The 19,784-nt window shown below is 36.4% G+C and overlaps 1 protein-coding gene across 2 annotated transcripts in view; it reads left to right on the top strand.

Annotated features, from left to right (window-relative positions):
• Nup75 (nuclear pore complex protein Nup75) overlaps positions 1 to 19,784 on the top strand; it is a 492,606-nt gene that overhangs the window by 19,312 nt on the left and 453,510 nt on the right. The gene's annotated exons all lie outside the window — the stretch shown is intronic.

The raw sequence follows: 19,784 nt of genomic DNA, 5'->3' as shown, positions 1-19,784 counted from the left end.
AGGGGTGTACAGGATATGACAGTACTACATGAAAAAATTACATCATTACTAACTTCCTATCTACAATTTTCCTCCAAATCAGTCTGTTACTTGTCAAGACTCCAGCATTATCAGATCTTATATTTCTATCGTCTAAGGCACTTTGTACCGTATCAATCCACCTATATCTTGGTCTTCCTCTGGGTCGTTTTCCTGCCAACCTGGCAGAGAACACTTGTTTTGCTAATCTTTCCTCTCCCATTCTATTTAAGTGACCATACCATCTGAGATTAGCTCTGCTAACGCATTCCTGGATGCTGACAATGTCAAGTTCTTTCCTAATATCCTCATTTTTAATATAATATTGCCATTGATGCCATCTGTTCACACCTCTAATCTTTCTCAGGACTCTCATATCTGCGGTCTCTAGTCTTTAGTCAAGTGTTTTACTTCTGACCCAGCTCTCAGATCCATAAGTTAAAATTGGTTTGAACACAGTCTTGTATACAGCTAATTTAGCGTTCCGACTAATTTCTTTCTTATTCCATATGAATTTATTCAATTGACTTCCCACGATACCAGCTTTGCTGATTCTGTTGTCTATTTCTATACTTAGTTTACCATCTTCAGTAAAAATTGCGCCTAAGTAGCTGAAATGTTTTACTTGTTCCACAGGTTCTCCATTCACAACACAGTTGACATTTTCAATGATTCTGCCTATTTTCATTGTCTTTGTCTTTTTATTGCTGACCTTCATACCATGTCTATTACAACAGCTATTCAATTTAGTCAGAGAATCTTGCAGACTTGTAGCGGATTTATTTAGAAGTGTAACATCATCCGCATAAAGCAAAGAGCTGACATTAACATCTCCAATTTTGATATCAGGTTTAATACCACATTCCTTCATAATGTGATCCATATAGATAATGAATAACAGAGGGGATAATGTACATCCTTGTCTCACACCAGATTTAACATTAAACCATCTTCCTGTACTTCCTTCAATTCTAACTGCTGACTCACAACTCAAATAAAGACTAAGTATTGCTTGATATAATGCCCCATTGACACCATATAACTGCAGCGTATTGAATAGCTTCTCTCTTGGCACCTTGTCATATGCCTTTTCCAAATCGACAAAACTTAAATACAGATCTTTGTTATATTCCCATGCTTTCTTGACTATTTGTCGTAAAGTGAAGATCTGATCCTGACAGCCTCTATTTGGCCTGAATCCAGCTTGTTCTTCACCATGCTTTTCTTCCACAATTCTTCTCAACCGTTTCTCAAGTATACTTGCATAGATCTTGCCAGGAACACTCAGTAGGGAAATACCTCTGTAATTCTCACATTCAGTTTTATTTCCCTTTTTATATATGGGTACTATGAGAGCTCTACTCCAATCATCGGGAATTCGTCCCTCTGTCCAGGCTTTCTGAACTATGCAGTGCAGCCACTGTAAGACTCTTATACCACCATACTTCAGCATTTCTGGTCGAATATCATCTACTCCTGCTGCCTTTCCACATTTCAAGCCTTTGATGGCTTTTTCTACTTCAAGTATGGATATGTATTCCTGACTGCATGCCTGGTCAGTGTTTTTTATCACTGTGCTGTCATCACTGCTTGTTTCATTTAGCAGTTTTTCAAAGTAATTACTCCATACTTCAAGGATATCTTTTTCTCCTGTTTTCATTTCACCTTTATCATCTCTAATTCCTTTTACAGCACTCTTTCCTCCATTCCTAAGCTTCTTCAACAACCTCCAGAATATTTTGCCACCTTCTTGATATTTATTTTCTATATTCTTGCCAAAGTCCACCCATGACTTTTGTTTAGCTAGTTTTACACACTGTTTAGCTTTCTTACATTTGTCTCTGTATTCTGTAAGAGTAAAAGCTGACTTATTTGCGAGGAACTTTTGATATGCTTTCTTCTTTTCCTTCACTGCCTCTTTAACTTCCTCTGTCCACCAGGGAGTTCTGATTTTTTTTATCTTTGCACACAACCTCACCACATGCCTCTCTGGCAGAATCAATCAATGTTTCCTTCAGAGTTTGCCACTGAATCTCCAAGGTTTGATTCCTGTTCTCAAACTCTTTCATTTTCTTTTCAATAATATTTCTGTATTTTAGTCTGCAGTTCACATCTGAGAGCTGCTCAACTTTTATTCGCTTTAAAACTTTCTTATATGTTATTCTTTTCAATATGAAATTCAATTTTATCCTGCTCAAGACTAAATAGTGATCACTTCCAATTTCAAATCCTCTGTACACTCTGGTGTCCTGCACCAGGGAGAAAACATCACCATCAACAATAACATAGTCAATGAGACTTTTCTTATTCCTAGCCTCTTCTCTCCATGTGAATTTGTGCACATTTTTATGTTGGAACATGGTGTTAGTAATAACCAGTCCATGTCCTGAGCAGAAATCCAACAGATATTTGCCATTATTATTAGCTTCGCTCTTTTCTCCAAATTTTCCCAAAATATTTTTGTATGTCTCACAATCATTTCCTACTCTACTATTTAGATCCCCAACAAGGACCAACTTTTCTTTTTTCATTGTGTCAGTTGCTTTTTCTAAAGACTCAAAAAATTCCTCCAATTCTACCTTAGTAGAACCTTCTGTGGGACCATAGGCACAAATAAGTCTCATTGTCTAGTTCCCCATTCTCATATTTGCCCACATTACTCTACTTGATACTGACTGCCATTCAAGAAGATTAGCCTCGTATTTTGTGTTGAATACTATGGCTACTCCTTCTTTTCCTTGATTGTTATTGCCTGAATATAACATTTTGTATTTATTGCTCAGAAAGATCTCACCAGTTTTGGTCTTTTAGAGAGATTCCATTTAGTTTTTTCAGTATGCATATACTTAGACATATGTGAAGGTGAGAAATTGATTACTCCATTAGAAGTGTTCATGAGCAACTTACGAAAACAATGAGATCAGAAACTTAACGAATATGAGGAGGCAGCTAAAAAATTAAGTACTAGTGTGGAAAAAGAATACAGTGATTTAAAAAAGAGACGCGTTACTTCAAAATTTTCGGAAAAATCTACAGAGAAAGTTTCGCTAAATGAAGCAGAAAAATTTAAACTGGATATGCTATACATTGCATTAGATAAGTTGATTATGGATTTAAACAGAAGATGCCATGTCTACAGGGAATTTAGCAAAAAATTCAAATTTTTAATGGATTTGCAAGATATTAATATCGAAAATATTGACTTGGAAAGTGCACATAATGTTATTGATTATTATTCGGATGATATAGACGAACATTTAGTCAATGAATGCATTCAGTTAAAATCCTAGTTACAGACTAAGCCAGACTTGTATGACTCATGCAGTGAAATATTCAAGCTAATTTATGAAAAGAAACTTGTCGATGTTTTCCGAATTGTTATAGAATCCTAAAAATTTTTTGGTCTTGACAATCCCAGCTGTGAGGCAGAGTGATCCCTTTCCAGCATGTGCTATATAGGAAACAAATATAGGACAACAATGACGAATGAAAGATTAAATTATTTATCATTTCTTTCCATAAACTATGATTTAATCAAAGAATTACAATGTGATGATCAAATAAAAGAATTTGCAGCGCAAAAATGCAGAAGAGTTACTCTTTAAACGTCTCTTTAATGTATTAAAAAACTTACATTATATAACTCCTGGAATGTTTTATTTATTTTATTTTTAAGAATAAGTATTATTTATTTATTTATTTATTTTTCTTAGTCTTTATTCTTGACGTGAGAATTTGTTGTTTCATTTTTTTGTTTGTTACTAAAAGTAATACCTAATATATTATATTTTTTATTTGTGTTTGATGTTTGTTATGTATACAAAACCTTTTTTCATTATAACTGTATATAAAAGTTTGTATATCCAAGTGCATCAAATAAAATAAAGTTCTTCAATGTCTGTTGCTTATAAATTTTTCTATTAAAAAAGATATAAAAAAAACAGTTTTTCGACAAATTGGCAAATTAGTTGCCACAACTAACCCAAACTTGGGTTAATTTTGGTTAATTGGATAGGCCCCCAAGGAGTTAGTCCAGGGCCCCCAAAGTTAGCAGTCCGCCACTGGGGGATATTCCCCCCCCCCACCCCCGTGTTCCGGACTGGTAGGGCAGTTCTCCTTGAAGACTCGAAAGGAGGAGGTTCTTCCTAGGGCGCCCCCCCCCCCCCCAGAGTTCCAGACTGGTAGGCAGGTTCTTCTTGAATTCTGATGACTCGAATTTTGAAGACTCGAAAGGGGGTTCCCCCGAGTTCTGGACTGGTAGGCCAGTTCTCCTTGAAGACTCGAAAGGGGAGTCTGCCCCTTCCCCTATGGCACCCAACCCCCCCAAGTTCCAGACTGGTAGGCCGGTTCTTCTTGAATTCTGATGACTCGAAAGGGGGTTTCTGATGCCTATGGTGCCCAACCCCCGAGTTCCAGACTGGTAGGCTGGTTCTCCTTGAAGACCTGAAAGGGGGTTATGGCGCCCATCTTCCCCAAGTTCCAGACTGGTAGGCTGGTTCTCCTTGAATTCTGATGACTCAAATTTTGAAGACTTGAAAGGGGCTTTCTGATGCCTATTGTGCCCAAACCCAGAGTTCCGGACTTTTAGGCCGGTTCTCCTTGAATTCTGATTACTCGAATTTTGAAGACTCGACACTCAGGGTAGCCCCTGAGTTTCAAAACATTTCAAAAAATGTGGCATAAAAAGGCTTATCATTTTATATATATAGAGTAGATTTTGAACTTTAATTTGAACCTTAATCATTACTTCAACAACAGAAATTTGTCTTAAAATCTAAAAAGACAAACAAACAAACAAATCATATCTTATCTGGTTTTGGGGCCCAAAAATATATGAGCTAAAAAGAACATTGTCTTTTAACTGTGTCTGCAACCTCTCTTGAAAGAAACAGTTTCTTTATTTCTTTGGTAGAAACAGTTCTTCTGAAAATTACTTAATCTTAGAAATAACTGTAGATTTTACTTTCCTTTCTTAAGGGATGCAAAAAGTTCAGACTTGACAGTAAAAGTTTCAAATCGAACACTGTCTAGTGTTCCTCCTTTAATGCCCTCTAGAAAAATCGCTAAAACCTTTTCTTATTTCTACTTTCATCTTCAAGATTGACAGTCTCTTTCCTCTTCCTGTATGAAGGATTTCCAAGGAAAAATGAATGAACACTTCAAAATCAACTCATTGTATCCTTTGATACAGCCGTTAAATCATTATTGTACAAATGGAACCTTTAATATCCGATAAACATTTCTCTTCTTATATGACATACTTACCCAAGTTTTAAAGTTCCTATAAATTACTTCATTCACTTTGTTAAAAATTAGTGCTACGCTTAAACATTAACTATGCACAACTAATATATATATATATATATATATATATATATATATATATATATAAATAAAGTGCCCTAACAACAGAAACTGATAATTTGAAAGAGAATATTTAAGTTCACACAAACAAAATTTTGTAGAACATCAGTATGCATATACTGATGGTTTAAACATACTATAGAGATCTAGAGCCTCCCACATATTCACTGGTACAGCTGTAAAACATGTCTATAGGCCAGCTGCTGGATTGTGCATAGGACTCCTTTTTCACCACTGGAACACCACCTCAACAGTAAACTCAAAAAAAAAAAAAAAAAGAAAAGAAAGAAAGAAACCCTTCTTCCTTCAAAAAATTCTCTCAAATTTAAAATTTCAAGCTACTTTATCAAATATCTTCCCAATCCATTTCACCAATTCTCAGCATAAATTCCGACAAATAGAGTACCACCTATAGCCATCCAGACATGACTCCTGTTTATATCAGAACTCCATATTACAACTATAGTAACCATTATCCACCTTCACTGTGCAAATTGCACTCTGCAATTCTTTCTGCCACAAGCTCAGCATGTGGTTTTTTGTGTGTGCAGTTTGATCTTTTGCCAGAAGATGTTCTAATCTTGAATCTCATCATTTTGACTTGCTCTGACTTAAAGTTTCCTCATTCCATTATATATTATTCATATACTGTTGCTACCATTCATCTAATTTTGAAAATTACACTGATCACTTGGACTTCTTATCTATGAAGCTTGATTTTCAGTAGTCTAAATATCCAAACAGTGAAGTCATCTTCCTTAGCAACTTAATGTCCACAGCTTTCATTGACTCCCTTTATATAGTTCCACTGCTTCAAGAAAATTGCTTGCTGTTAGCAGCAACCTAAAGCAAATTGTTTAATTTGCCAGTCAGAATAATAAAGTTCTTTGTCCTCTCAGTAACTTATAGCACAGCACAAATTCATGAAATTTTATGTTTAGTGGAATGCTCTTCACTTTAACATTGCCATGTAGGGAGAAATCTCTTGGACTTCTACTCCTCCTTTCTTTACTTTCTGCTTTCCAGATCCTTGTTATGATTGTGTTACTAAAATTATCCATGTTGGAATCGGGGCCTTCACATTTCTACTCCATTCAAAATTCTTACCCATCATCCAAGACATTTTCCCAGAAGTGTGCCGAGGAATTCCAAATGTTTGCCATCATATTAACATATCGCTCTCACCTCAGTACTCTTTAAATAGAGAAGGTAATTGACAGGCAACTTCTTCATTATTGGGAGAACTGCTGACTAATCAGTGATCACCAATACAGATTGGACTATTCATGATCCGCAGTAGATTTTGCTAAATCCCCCACCTCTGCAGATGTACCATGGGAAGATTTGAAAAAGCCTGGGCTCTTTCATTTCCAAGCCATCTGATGTAGTCTGGCATAGAATGTTTTTCAGTAAATTGTCATCTTATGATCTGCTTTCCACCCTTTGTAATTATAATAAAATTAGTTTAATCCTTTATCCAAGTGTGAGCAAACAAAGTTTGCGCCTGAAGTATCTTCAGGACTAGGGTAAGGTGATACAACACCAGGGCAACTCGTTGCAAAGGTGGAGAAAGCTACCAACACTCCTATCTCAGTATCTCCTATAATGCAAAACACATCTCCATGCGGATATATCTAATGTTATGCATTATAGGAGATACTGAGATAGGAGTGTTGGTAGCTTTCTCCACCTTTGCAACGAGTTGCCCTGGTGTTGTATCACCTTACCCTAGTCCTGAAGATACTTCAGGCGCAAACTTTGTTTGCTCACACTTGGATAAAGGATTAAACTAATTTTATTATACTCTAACCAAGTGAAAAATAAACTTTCAACCCTTTGTAATTGTTACCGATTTGTCAGTTTTCTGTCTGGTTGTTCTCTGCATATAATGGTAGGGGTTCACTCTTCAGATTTATTAATAATTAAGGTGTTTTCCTGAGGGCACTTACTTTATCCACTCAATTTGCTGATGATAATACTTTCCATTGTTCCTGCTCATATGAAACACCTTTTAGTTTGCAAATGTGGCAAGCTTCAAGATCTTTTATAATCAATGTATTTAACTCTGATCTCCACACCATCCCTTAGTGTGGGTGATAACTTGCAATGCCTTCAAAACAGTTTTCTCATTTTACTTGCAAAAAAAGATCTTAGTTCCTCTTCCCTCTCCCAACAAGACCTCTCTCTCTCTTCTTTTAGATACAATCTTTCTCTTTGACACGTGTTGCTAGTCTTTCTTATTACAAGCATATTACATTTATGCAGGTGTCATACATACACACACTATCTACCAATAATTACCTAGACCCCTGTTATTTGAAGTTACGGAACATTCCAGGTTTGTTAATAACAAAAACTGGTGTACAGATAATAGGAAGCAGTATTTCATCATAGCAGTTGAATACATGGCAACATGACGTGAACTCAGTGACTTCGAGAAAGGTGTTATTGTGGGCTGTCACATTGGTGGCATGTCCATACATGCCATTGTCACTCAACTGGAGCATCCAGAATCAACGGTTGGTGATGTGATCAACAAATGGAGATGTTTTGGCATCACTAGTGCAAGAAAACATCCATGGCACCTGCCATAAATGACTGACAGAAGATAGGAGGGTATTAAAATGGGTGGCACACAAAAACCGGCTACAATTGGCACAGACCATCCGTGTTGAGTTCCAGAGCATCAGTAACACTACGGTGAGCACTATACGAAAAGAACTCCATTTACTCCATTTACTGGGTTTCCATAGAAGAGCAGCAGTACACAAACTTAACATCACAACAATGAACAAGGCGACTCCTCTGGCCTGATGCAAAGAGCTTGTGAACAGGACAATTAACCAATGGAAAACTGTATTCCAGAACGATGAATCAAGGTTCCAGTTTCCAGTCTGGTGGTAGGGTGTGGAGGCAGCCTAGTCAATGCTTGTTTACCACAGTGTGCTGGTACCTACAGTAAAGTTTGGTGGTGGAGGATTGATGGTGTGGGGGTGCATTTAGCTGGTTTGGAGTGAGACCACTGGTCGTTGTCCATAGTTCCATGAAGACAGCTCAGTACTTTGATATTCTGGATGATCAGGTGCTGCCTACACTGTTTAGTTTTTATAGAATGGACCATTTTTACTACCAAGATGACAGTGCCCCATGCCACAAAGCTGCAGCTGTAATGGTATAAAGAGATGGATGTTAATGACTGCCCTGGCCTGCACAGTCTTGATCTCAACCCCATGGGACAAATTGGAGTGGCGTTCGAGGTCCAGAGCAGCATGTCCTTGATCTGTCACTGAACTCAGTGCTGCTTTGATAGAGGAATGGTGACACATTCTGCTTGATATCTGCTGCACATTGGTGAATCACGTCTTGCACCCTCAAAAGGTGCAGGAGGTGATCAAAGCCAAAAAGTGAATATACCCAATATTAGGGTTTGCCTGCTAATATCAACTGTAAATTGCTAATGTGTCTAGACACACCCATGGAATAGCAATATCACTGATATTATATTTTTGCAATTATTCCTGTTAAAGACTCCCTTAATTGTTTCCTGGCTTTGCACGATTCCAAAAATTAAACACAATATACTAATGCTTCATCAAGAGGACACTTTTCAACACATACACATTGCATCATATTCGCATTAATAGCCTGAGTGTGCAATCACAAATACCGACACCTTTTGAGCCTTTGAACAGATGTACAGATGGTGCAGTAGGTCAAATTCTTAGTGTTCCAGTGGTTTTAAATCACCCAGAAGGCAAGGCAGGGTGTGTGCTGAGACAATAGCACCCAGAAATCAGTGGCTGTGATTGGTTATTCTGTCAACCAATCCAAATGAACATTGTCATTTGTCATGAATTGCAGTTTTTGTTTTCTGAGTTTCATCTGTTTTGCGTGTTTGAAGTGTGAACTGACATGTTTAGGACAAAGCTACACTAGTGGCCAAAATTGTGGAAACCTTTTGGAAAAAGTGTATTTCTGAGGTTTGATGGCTCATAACACCACTTTTTTTACCATAAAATTATATATCAATGGAAAGATAATTTAATCAAGAATGTAATTCAATAACTTTTATGAAGGATTTTTTTTTATTAGAACAGCAGTTATAAAGAAGAAAAGTGAAACACAGAAAAAATGAGATATACAAAAATTCTCACAATGTGAGTTAATACTTAGTTGAGTAACCTTAAGTGTTAATTACTGCTTTACAACGTCTTCCCATGGTGTGAACCACCAAGTATTTTTTAGTTCAGAAGCTGTTATAATGTGAAACCAAGATTGAATTATTGTTTCTATTAATTAGGTTTTATTGGTGGGTTGCTTCTGATTAACAAGTTTCTTTAGTCGGCTCCATAGATTTTCGATTGGGTTAAGGTCTGGGCTATTCCCAGGCCATTCCAGCAGTGGAATATGATTATCTTGAAACCACTTTGCACACAGCAGCAACGTGAAATATAAATGCTTCATTATCTTGGAAAAGAACACGTGCAGAAGGCTTCAGTTTGGGCTCAAGTATTTCATTTATGTATTTTTGGACATGTATATTCCGATTAATCACGCAAATTCTGCCCACACCTTTTGATGTCATATAAACCCCAGATCATAACACTAAGTGGGTGTTTCACGGTAGGTGTAATGCAATCAGGATGCAAATCTCTAATTCTTCTCCTTAAGTATTTTATGCCAGCACTACCAAACAGGGAGATTTTGGTCTCATCACTCCAAATAACACAGTCCCATTGTTCTGCTGTGCAGTTAATGGGTTTTAGCCCAGTTTAATCTTTTCAACCTTTGTTTGAGAGATAAAAATGGCTTTTTTCGTGGAATTCTAGCATTTAGACCAAATTCCTGCAGTCTGCACTGAACAGTCCTTGCACTCAACTTCACATTGTATTGCGTCATTTCATCTTGTATACACCCAGATGATTTTCTTCTGTCACGTAGGCATAGTCTCTCAGTTCTTCTATCATCACTTGCTGTTGTGCACCTTTTCATGCCTTTATCAGTCTGGTTTTGTAGTGACTGAGTCTCCTTATACCTCTGAAAATTTAGAAATGCCACCTTTGGTTAAGTTTCCACCAATTTTTCTTCTAATTTCTTCATAACTGTAGCCTTATTCACTTAATAGTACTGTTTTGCATCACTTTCTGGGTGACCAGTCAACTCTTTGTGCCATTTCTTTAATTTTATTACGATTTACAAGCTCACTGAATGAAAGAACACAAAAAAAACCAACCAACCAACTTGATAGCAATCACATAACACACTGACAAATGTCCTCCTCTCAGCTCCAATACATGACATCAATAGCTGAATCCTACTGTGACCTTATTGGCTCATTGCCAAAACAAGTTGACACCTGATTGGCTCGCTCTAAACACTCATGTTCATTGGATACATTCAAATGAAGCTACTTCAAATCAAACTAAGCAAGTTGTGTTTCTTTTTTCTGGTTATTTGGCTATAACTTTTCATAGAATACAGATAATTGAACAAACTTTATTGCATTACATTCTTGATTAAATTATCTTTCCATTGATATATCATTTTGTGGTATTACACCAAAATAAAGGTGGTGTTATGAGCCATCAAACTTCAAAAATACACTTTTTTCTAAAAGGTTTCCACAATTTTGGCCACTAGTGTATAATTTATAACTTTTTTGCCCATATTTACAATGGGAAACAGTGTTGATGAACTACTGATTGTCCCATTTTCTGTCAGAGCTTTCGCAGATTGTATGATTGATTATAGTCAATATAATTAAGCAAATAAAATGAGTTATTTCAGCCTTTCTTTGGTTCACTGTGGAAAAATAATAATTTCCCAAGTGATTACTTTTTCTGATTTCTGTAAGTATTATATGGCTGTATTTAAAAATTGTATCAAAATTCAGATTATCTGTGTCTCACTCTAGTAATTGTCAATGATAATCTAATCTCACCACGAAGCGTAAACCCTTTGTGCTTCTCACATAAATGGCACACATGAAGCATAGCTGTTGTTTATTTGACCTTTATGCTTTTCCATATTTATAATTATATTAATTGATAAATTAAAGTATTCAAAGTTATCCTACAGTTAATAGCATTAGATGAATTAAGATGAGCGCCGATGTGCTAAGCACTCTTAAAACTTTCGTACATTGATGAAAATGCCGATACGATCAAATTGACTGAATTTTGTAGTGTTGGTTGCATAAGCTGCATGACAGCAAACCCAACCTTAAATAGTCATGCAACACCACTGATATATTTATATATATATTGAGTTCCTCGGTAGTATAGTGGTTAGTATCCCCGCCTATCACGTGGGAGACTGGGGCTCGATTCCCTGCTGGGGAGGAATTTTTGCTGGCCTGGTTAGCGTATCCGCTCTCCAGCCAAAAGGCTGCGGGTTCGAATCCCTCCGTGGGCATGGATGTTTGTGATTGTCTGTGAAAGCACTAGTGGTGGTAGTCAGCGGTAGATGGCATTGGTGGAGTAGTGAGACAAAGAGTTGTAGAGTTGATGCCCTCCCTCGATGAGCCTTTGGACTCCCTGGAGGTGTGATATAATAATATACAGGGTGTTCGGGATAAATTTGACATATTTATAATTAATTATATTTTTCCGTAAGTTACATGTATTAACACACACTTCTCTTCATTTAAAAGTTTGGACCCTTCTTCATTCATATACAAGATGTCAGAAAGCATGGATAGCTGGAACCCACCTGAATCATGGAAGAGAATAACTTGTATCATGATGATTCGTGCCCGCCATCAAAATAAGGATATTACGACTGCTGCCCAATGCTCCCTGAATACAGTAAAAACAATCAGGCATGAACTAGAGACTTGCAATGGTGACTACGAGGATGTAGCAAGAAGAAAGATCCCTAGCAGACGATCTGATTGCGTTCGTACAGCAGAATTCCTCGCAAATCTGCAGGAACAGGTGTTGAAAAACCCTGGCATTGGAATTCGGGCTTTGTTCGTGGAGTTGCTAACTGTAGTCAAGCCCTGGATAACAAGGGTAGCCAATGGTAGGCCGTATGTATGGCAGCAGGATTCGGCCCCTTGCCACACCTCTGGGAAAAGTCAAAAATGGTTGTCTGAAAATTTCTACGACTTCACCAGTCCAAATGTTTGGCCTCCAAACTCCCCAGACCTTAACCCCATGGATTATTTTGTATGGGGCGCAGTTGAAAAAGACACCAATCGCACTTCCAGTAATACAAAAGCCCAGTTAATGGATAAAATTAAAACAGTTTTTGCGGCCCTTCCCAGGGAGACTGTAGCATCAGCTTGTTCGAGGTTCCGAAGCAGAATTGAAGCTGTGATCGATGCTAATGGTGGTTATTTTGAGTAAATCTTGTTGATAGTATTGTAATTAACTCTGCCTGTAAAGTTTTTTTGTCAATTCATTAAATTTAATAGATACAAAGAAGATTTTCTTTTTCCTTACGAAACTGTCAAATTTATCCCGAACACCCTGTATATATATCCATCCACAAAAGGTTAAAAAAAAAACTATAGTACAGTTTGAGCCATGGGCAGGCTAAGGACTTTGTCTTTTTTTTTGTTTTTATCAATTATGTATATATGCATTTTTTATTTATTTTTTACATAATCTCAAAAACAACCTGCTCTAGAGACCAAACATGGAATTTTTTCAAGCCTCTTTAGACCTCCAATAAGCAGAGTGGTGGTCTCACACCAAACAATGAAATTCATCTCCCACCCAAAGAAAATCGCAAACATCCATGGCTGTTGGTTCGAGGAGGCTACCATGACGGCACTTCATGATTAAGTGTTCATCATTATTAATTTCTTATTGACAATTTTCTCAAAATTAGTACATTTGTCAACACTCCGATATTGTCATATATAACATTTCATGCTTCTGAGGCACTTCTGACTGAATCAGTCCATCTAGACCTTGGTTTTCCTCTGAGTCTCTTTCTTGCCATCTTGGCATCAAAGTCCTGTTTTGTTAACCTTTCCTTACCCATTCAGTTTAAATAGCCATACCTTAGATTAGCTCTGCTTACATATTCTTGATTTCTACCAATGTGAAGTACCATTCTAATATCTTCATATTTAATGATTTTCCAATTGGTGTCATCTGTTCACTCACCTCCCTTTTTCAGGATCCTTGTGTCTGTAGTCTTTGATCAAGTGCTTTATTTCTAACCCAAATCTCAGATTCATAAATTAAAAATGCTTTGAACATTGTGTTTCCTTATTCTGTTTTGTATTTCCAGATTTAACTTATCTTCACTAAAAACTGTGCTAAATATCTGAAATATTTTACCATTCTATAGGCTTTCCATTTAGAATGTAGTTGATATGCTCAATGTTTCTGCCTACTTTAATAGTTTTGGTGTTTTTATTACTGATTTTCATGCAAAATGTGTTACAGCTGTTATTCGATTTAGAGAATCCTAGAGACTTACATTAGATGTGCTTAGGAGTATGACATATGCATAAAGCAAAGAGATAAACTTGACATCTCCAATTCTAATATCTATCAGACCTAATGACACTTTCTTTCATAATATGATCCATATAGATGATGAATAACAGTGGAGATAATGTGCATCGTAGTCTTATCCCTGATTTTACATCAAATTATTATTATTATGTGACACCTCCAGGGAGTCCAAAGACTAATCGAGGGAGAGTGTGCCACTGGGTCTCGGGGTCAATCAAACGATTTACTCCCTTCCAACTACTAACTGCTCAAACTTGCTTAACTTTTTGTGAGCCATTAGTAGCAGAGGCTCTACCAATCGATCATCTTCCTGTATTTCTTTCAGTTTTAACTGCTGACTTACAACTTAAATATAGACTATATATTGTTTCCATTTACCCCATATAGTTGTAGGGTTTTGTAAAGCTTTTCTCTGGGCACCTTGTTATATGCCTTTTCCAGATCTACAAAACTTAAGTACAAATCCTTGCAATATTCTTATGATTTCTCAACTATTTGTCATAAGGTGAAAATCTGATCTTAACAGCCTCTATTTGGCCTGAATCCAGCTTGTTCTTCCCCAGGTTTCTCTTTCACAATTTTTCTTGATGCTTGTTACATTTTTCATGTTACCTCTATGCTTGCATAAATCTTACCTGGAATGCTTAGTAGAGAAATTCTTCTGTAATTCTCATGTTCAGCTGTCTACTCCAGCTGCTTTTCCACATTTCAAGTTTTTCATCTTTTTCTATCTCAAGTATTGATATGTATTTCTCTTAGCCTTCCTCTTGATTTTATAGTATGGTTCTGTCACTGCTTGGTTCATTTAACAGTCTTTCAGAGTAATTACTCCAGACATGTGGGATATCCATATCTTCGGTTCATATGTCACCTTTATCATCTTTGATTGCTTTTACAGCATTCTGAATATTATCTACTCCAGCTGTCTTTTTAGATTTCAAGTTTTTGATGGTGTTTTCTTCCTCAGATATGATATGTACTCCGCTTTGCATTCCTCTTGAAAATGTTCTAGTATAATTCTGTAACTGCTTGTTTCATTTAAGTCTTTCCAAGTAATTACCCAGACATCTAGGATATCCTTATCTTTAATTTTCATGTTACCTTTTTCATCTTTGATTATAGTACTTTTACAGTATTCTTTCCTTTGTTTCTAAGCTTTTTCAATAACCTCCATAATATTTTGCCACCTTCATAATATTTATTTTCTATATTCTTACTAAAGTCTCCCAGTGGCTTTTGTTTAGCCACTTTTACACAGATTAGCTCTCTTACATTTCTTTTTCTGTGTGTTCTTTTAGGACATCTGCAACTTATCTGCTAGGAACTTTTGGTATACTTCCTTCCTTTCCAGAACTGCTTCTTTAACGTCTTGTGTCCACCATTTCTTATTTCCTATTTTTACAACTTCACCACATACGTACCTTCCTAGCTGAATCAGTCAATGTCTTCATAGTTTGCCACTGCGACTCCAAGTTTTGGTTCTCGTTTTGAAACTGCTTCAAATTTTCTTCAGTAATGTTTGTACAGTCGAGTCTACAGTTTACCTGTAGAAGCTGCTCAACTTTAATTCTTTTAAAATCTTTCTTACATGCTGTTATTTTCAAAGTAATATTCAATTTTATTCTGCTTAGCACTAAGTAATGGTCACTTCCAATTTCAAATCACTTGTATCTTGAACCAGCATTAAGATATCACTATCAACAATGATGTAGTCAATGAGACATTTCTTATTTCTCATATCTTCTCTCCAGATTAATTTGTGCACATATCTATGTTGGAACATGGTGTTAATAATGACTAGTTCATGTCTTGAGTAGAAATCTAGCAACAATTAGCGTTATTATTAGTATTGCTCTTTTTTTCAAAATTTCCCAAATCATTCCTATATGCCTGGTGGGATTCATTTCCAATTCTGCTGTTTATATCTTCAGCAAGGATCACTTCTTTTCCCATTTTCTTTATGTCATCTGCCTGTTCTCAATAACTCAAAAAATTCTTTTACTTCTTTAGAATAACCTGTGGGACCATAGGCACAAATAAGTTTAATTGTCCATCTCCTAATATTGAAGTGTGCCCACATCACTCTACTTGAAACTACCACTCAATCAAGAAGTTTATCTTAACATTTGTTATTGAAAACTATCCATGCTCTGTCCTTTCCTTGATCATTATTGCCTGAATATCCTAACCTGTTTTTGTGTTCTTTGTCTTAGTTATGCCAATTATCTCCCCATGGTACTTTTCCACTTCTGCAAGTTCAGTTTCCTTTCCATTAATACTCCTTAAATTGATAGTTCCTGTCTTCAGTTCTTTTTGACGTTGGGTTTATTCTTATAGATGTTGAGTGGGAATTTTTTCCAGTAGCTGACTTTTTACTCTTTGCCCTGATTCCCTGATGAAAACAGCATTGGCCTTGTTTAACTGGACAACACCCCAGCTGACATGAAAGCTCATCATGTTGTGCCATCATATGCATTTGTGGTTTAAGATAGAGAGCACAATTTGGTTGGCTAAGTCCCTTCTAGCTCATCCTCATTCATTCAGTACCCGGTAGATATATGTTTACAGGGTGCACCTTGTGAAGTTGAGGTTGGACATTAGGTCAGAAGTCCCAGTTGGTTCTCTGCATTCCCGAAAGGTTATTGTGGGGGTCTCATCCCAGTTATTTGGTTTCAATCCTTAAGTGACCTATATATATATATTTTTTTCCTCTCGCTCTCTCTCTTCTATAGCAACTTTGGCTTAACATTTGCCTCTTAGACACTTTTGGAATGCACTTATACTTAGCAGCAGTGGTAATCAGTAGAAACTGGATGTTTACTGATTTTCTAAAAAAAAAAGAAAGTTAATGAGTACTCATGCTCCTTTTGGGAAATGAAAAAACATTAGCAGCATGTCATGTCCAAAAGCCTCATGGCCCAAGTTTTTTAGCTGCTAATGAAAACAGTGAAGTGTAATATATAGCCTCCATTGTGAGATGTTCACTGCTTTTTTGTGGCACAGCTCATTTCTGTTATAGAGGGTTATGTGAAATCAGCTGTTTCTAGTTGGCAAAAATGACAGTTGACTCTGTTAGGTGATAAATGACTTTTGTTGTGTTGTAAAAGGTCACCTTGCTGGCCTGAAATGGCTGATGTTGTGTTAATCTTCGGAGCAGAGATTCGGGCTTCTCTTTCTCTCCTCTCTTTGATATGCAGTGTGAGTGATACTATTAAGTAACTTCAGATGTATTGTGGAAGCCTAAACCTCCTTCATTTAAAGGTCAGAAGTAAAGCCATTCTGTCAGCTGTCTGCCGAATGGCTTTACTGCTGTAGATTTTTTACTTGTCAGAACTCTGTGGTAACATATCCCTATACTTCAATATGTTATTGAAGTTATTAAAAATTTAGCATAATAGTATAAAAACAAAAATCCTATCAAATAACACTTTCACATCCACTTCACTAACATTAATGCCATAAACACAAACATAAACTATGTGCATTACCATGTTTTTGACTAAACCTCAAATAGTAGCTGCAAAAACTACTACATCTTTACTCTCCAAACTGCAGTGTATGGTTCTCTGTGATACATGAGTAGCACTTATTGCCTTCACATGATCTGATATTCCATGCCTCAGAATGCCCAATTTTATTTTATTTTATTTTTTTTAAAATCTTTTATTTAAGCTTTTCTCCTTGCTCATTAACATTCATATGGTAGCTCAACTCATATCCAATTCTGAAAATCATACACCTAGCTTTAGCTTCTTTCCCTAGGCTTGATTTTTCTTCTCATATATGAGGTGTGAGTTTAATTCCTGGAATGCATCTATGCCTACTGTCGCCTTCAAAGTAGTCCCCTTGTGCATTGTTACAATGGTTTAGACGGTGGTCCCATTTTTGGAAACAAGCCTGGACTGTTTGTCTGGAGTACTTTTGAATTCCTTTATCACGTTATGCTGGATATCAGCTATCAGAAAATCTTAGTCATTTTTGCACAATCTTTAATTTTGGAAACAACTAGAAATTCCAGGGAGCTAAATAGGGTGAATAAGCAGGATTACCTAATTCAGTAATAGATTTTTGGCCAGTATCTCTCTCATGATGAGCTCACAATGGCTTGCCGCATTGTCATGCTTTCTTTCGAAATCTTTCGCATATGCGATTCTTCTGTTAAAATTACCCTGACTGTTTCTCGATTCATTTGCAATTCATCAACCATTAATCCAGAATAAGCCAAAAATGTATCATCCACGTCCTGAGTTTCTTACAGGTATGTCAAAGCAGTCCATGAAAGAAAAAAAAAATGTCAGCATATTACAAGTGGTTGAGTCAAGTTTTAGGTGGGAGATGAATTTCGTTGCTTGCTGTGAGATCACTCTTCTTATTATAGGTCTAAAGTAACTTGAAGAAATTCCATATTTGGTCTCTAGAGCATAATTTCTATATTTTTGTATCAATATAACAGTTGATACAAAATAATCATTATCAAATTCAGTTCAGAATTTTGAAAGACCAGATGCAGAAATCTTACCTCTTCTACAAATTGTATTTGTGCTTTCTGGTCCATTACAGAGTCACTACATGCAACTTCTGATAATCCATTCCTTTTAACCATTCTGTATTTTTTCTATCCAGATGACTGATTCTGTAACAACAATTAAAGAGAAAGTTGAATTCTCAGCATTATCTTTTTCCAACCTGTGCATAGATGACTAATGTAGGTCACCTCCTGCCATACCAAAAAAAAAAAAAAAACAGTGCTCTACATACCTTCTGTTGTCTTTTGACAGGAAGGTATCAGGAAGAATCTTTAGTAATCTATATGTCAAAAAAAAAAGTATTCTGGTTCTGATGATATCTCTTAGTTCTACTTGCAAGTTGCTGTTGAAATTCATATCTGTATTATATCATATGCACTCTTTCACACTCTGGCATCCATCCACAGCATGAAGCAAGCTTGTGTTCAGTCCATTCCAAAAAGAAAGTCTCATCAAGCTGTAGATATTTTGATCCCACTTCAGTTCTCTTTAAAATAACGGAAAAGATCATTAACAGTCAGCTACTTTCCGGTGGGGCCTTCTTGTCTAGAAGTTAGCAGTTAATCAGAATCCATACTGGTGATCACTGTATATACAATACGTATATACAGTGACCATCTAGGTATATACAATGGAAAGGTATGTAGAAACCTTTGCTCCTGATTTTTTCAAGGCATTTCATTGGATCTTGCCTAGGGTGCTGTTCAGCAGACTCTGATTGGGTAGTTAATTTTCTCATATTTTGCCACTGATGCAGTAGTGTTCAATGGATCTATATTCTCTTGCTTTCACTCTTGTATCTTCCTTATACTATTGACCTTCTCACTGAGCTCAAACTCATGCATAATTTGCACTATTCCTCATCTGTTCATTTGACAAACCTTGCAGTGCTCAAATTCCAAGCTTTGAGATCTACAACTATTGCCTTAAACACTGATTTCCATACTATTCCTCAGTAGGGAAAGGGGAATAGTTGTATAACCTAATTGAACTGTGATCTGAAATCACAGTTCAATTCAACATTAATAATAATGTCCCGATTTTTTTCTCTCTTTCTGCTGTTATAAGTTTTATCTATTCAAAGAGAATATAAATTAATTTCTTACTCTATTTCCTGCCATCACTAGCACTACTGTGCTCTTTCTGCTTAAGACATTATATGCATCTGTCTACAGCTACTAAACACTTTTCGAAAATTACACTAACAGAAACCTCTTTAAAACTTCTTTATGTTGTCCTGAAGGAGGGGGGATTTAGTTATCCTTCATAGATTCACTTCAACTGCTGTCTAATAGGTGGTCTGGTCTGTTTCTGCTTTGTCTTTTCTAGGTATTTTTATACGTAAAGTTCTGCTGAACTAGTGTCTATTATTCCTCCACCTTCTATTAAGCCTGCATATATA

Source organism: Typopeltis vanoorti, chromosome 15 (genome assembly GCF_054136105.1).
Source record: "Typopeltis vanoorti isolate ZY-2024b chromosome 15, IOZ_Tvanoo_1.0, whole genome shotgun sequence".
In the NCBI taxonomy this organism is placed as follows: Eukaryota; Metazoa; Arthropoda; class Arachnida; order Uropygi; family Thelyphonidae; genus Typopeltis; species Typopeltis vanoorti.
The sequence above is the reverse complement of the archived record's forward strand: the minus strand, read 5'-3'. Positions and strand labels throughout refer to the sequence as shown.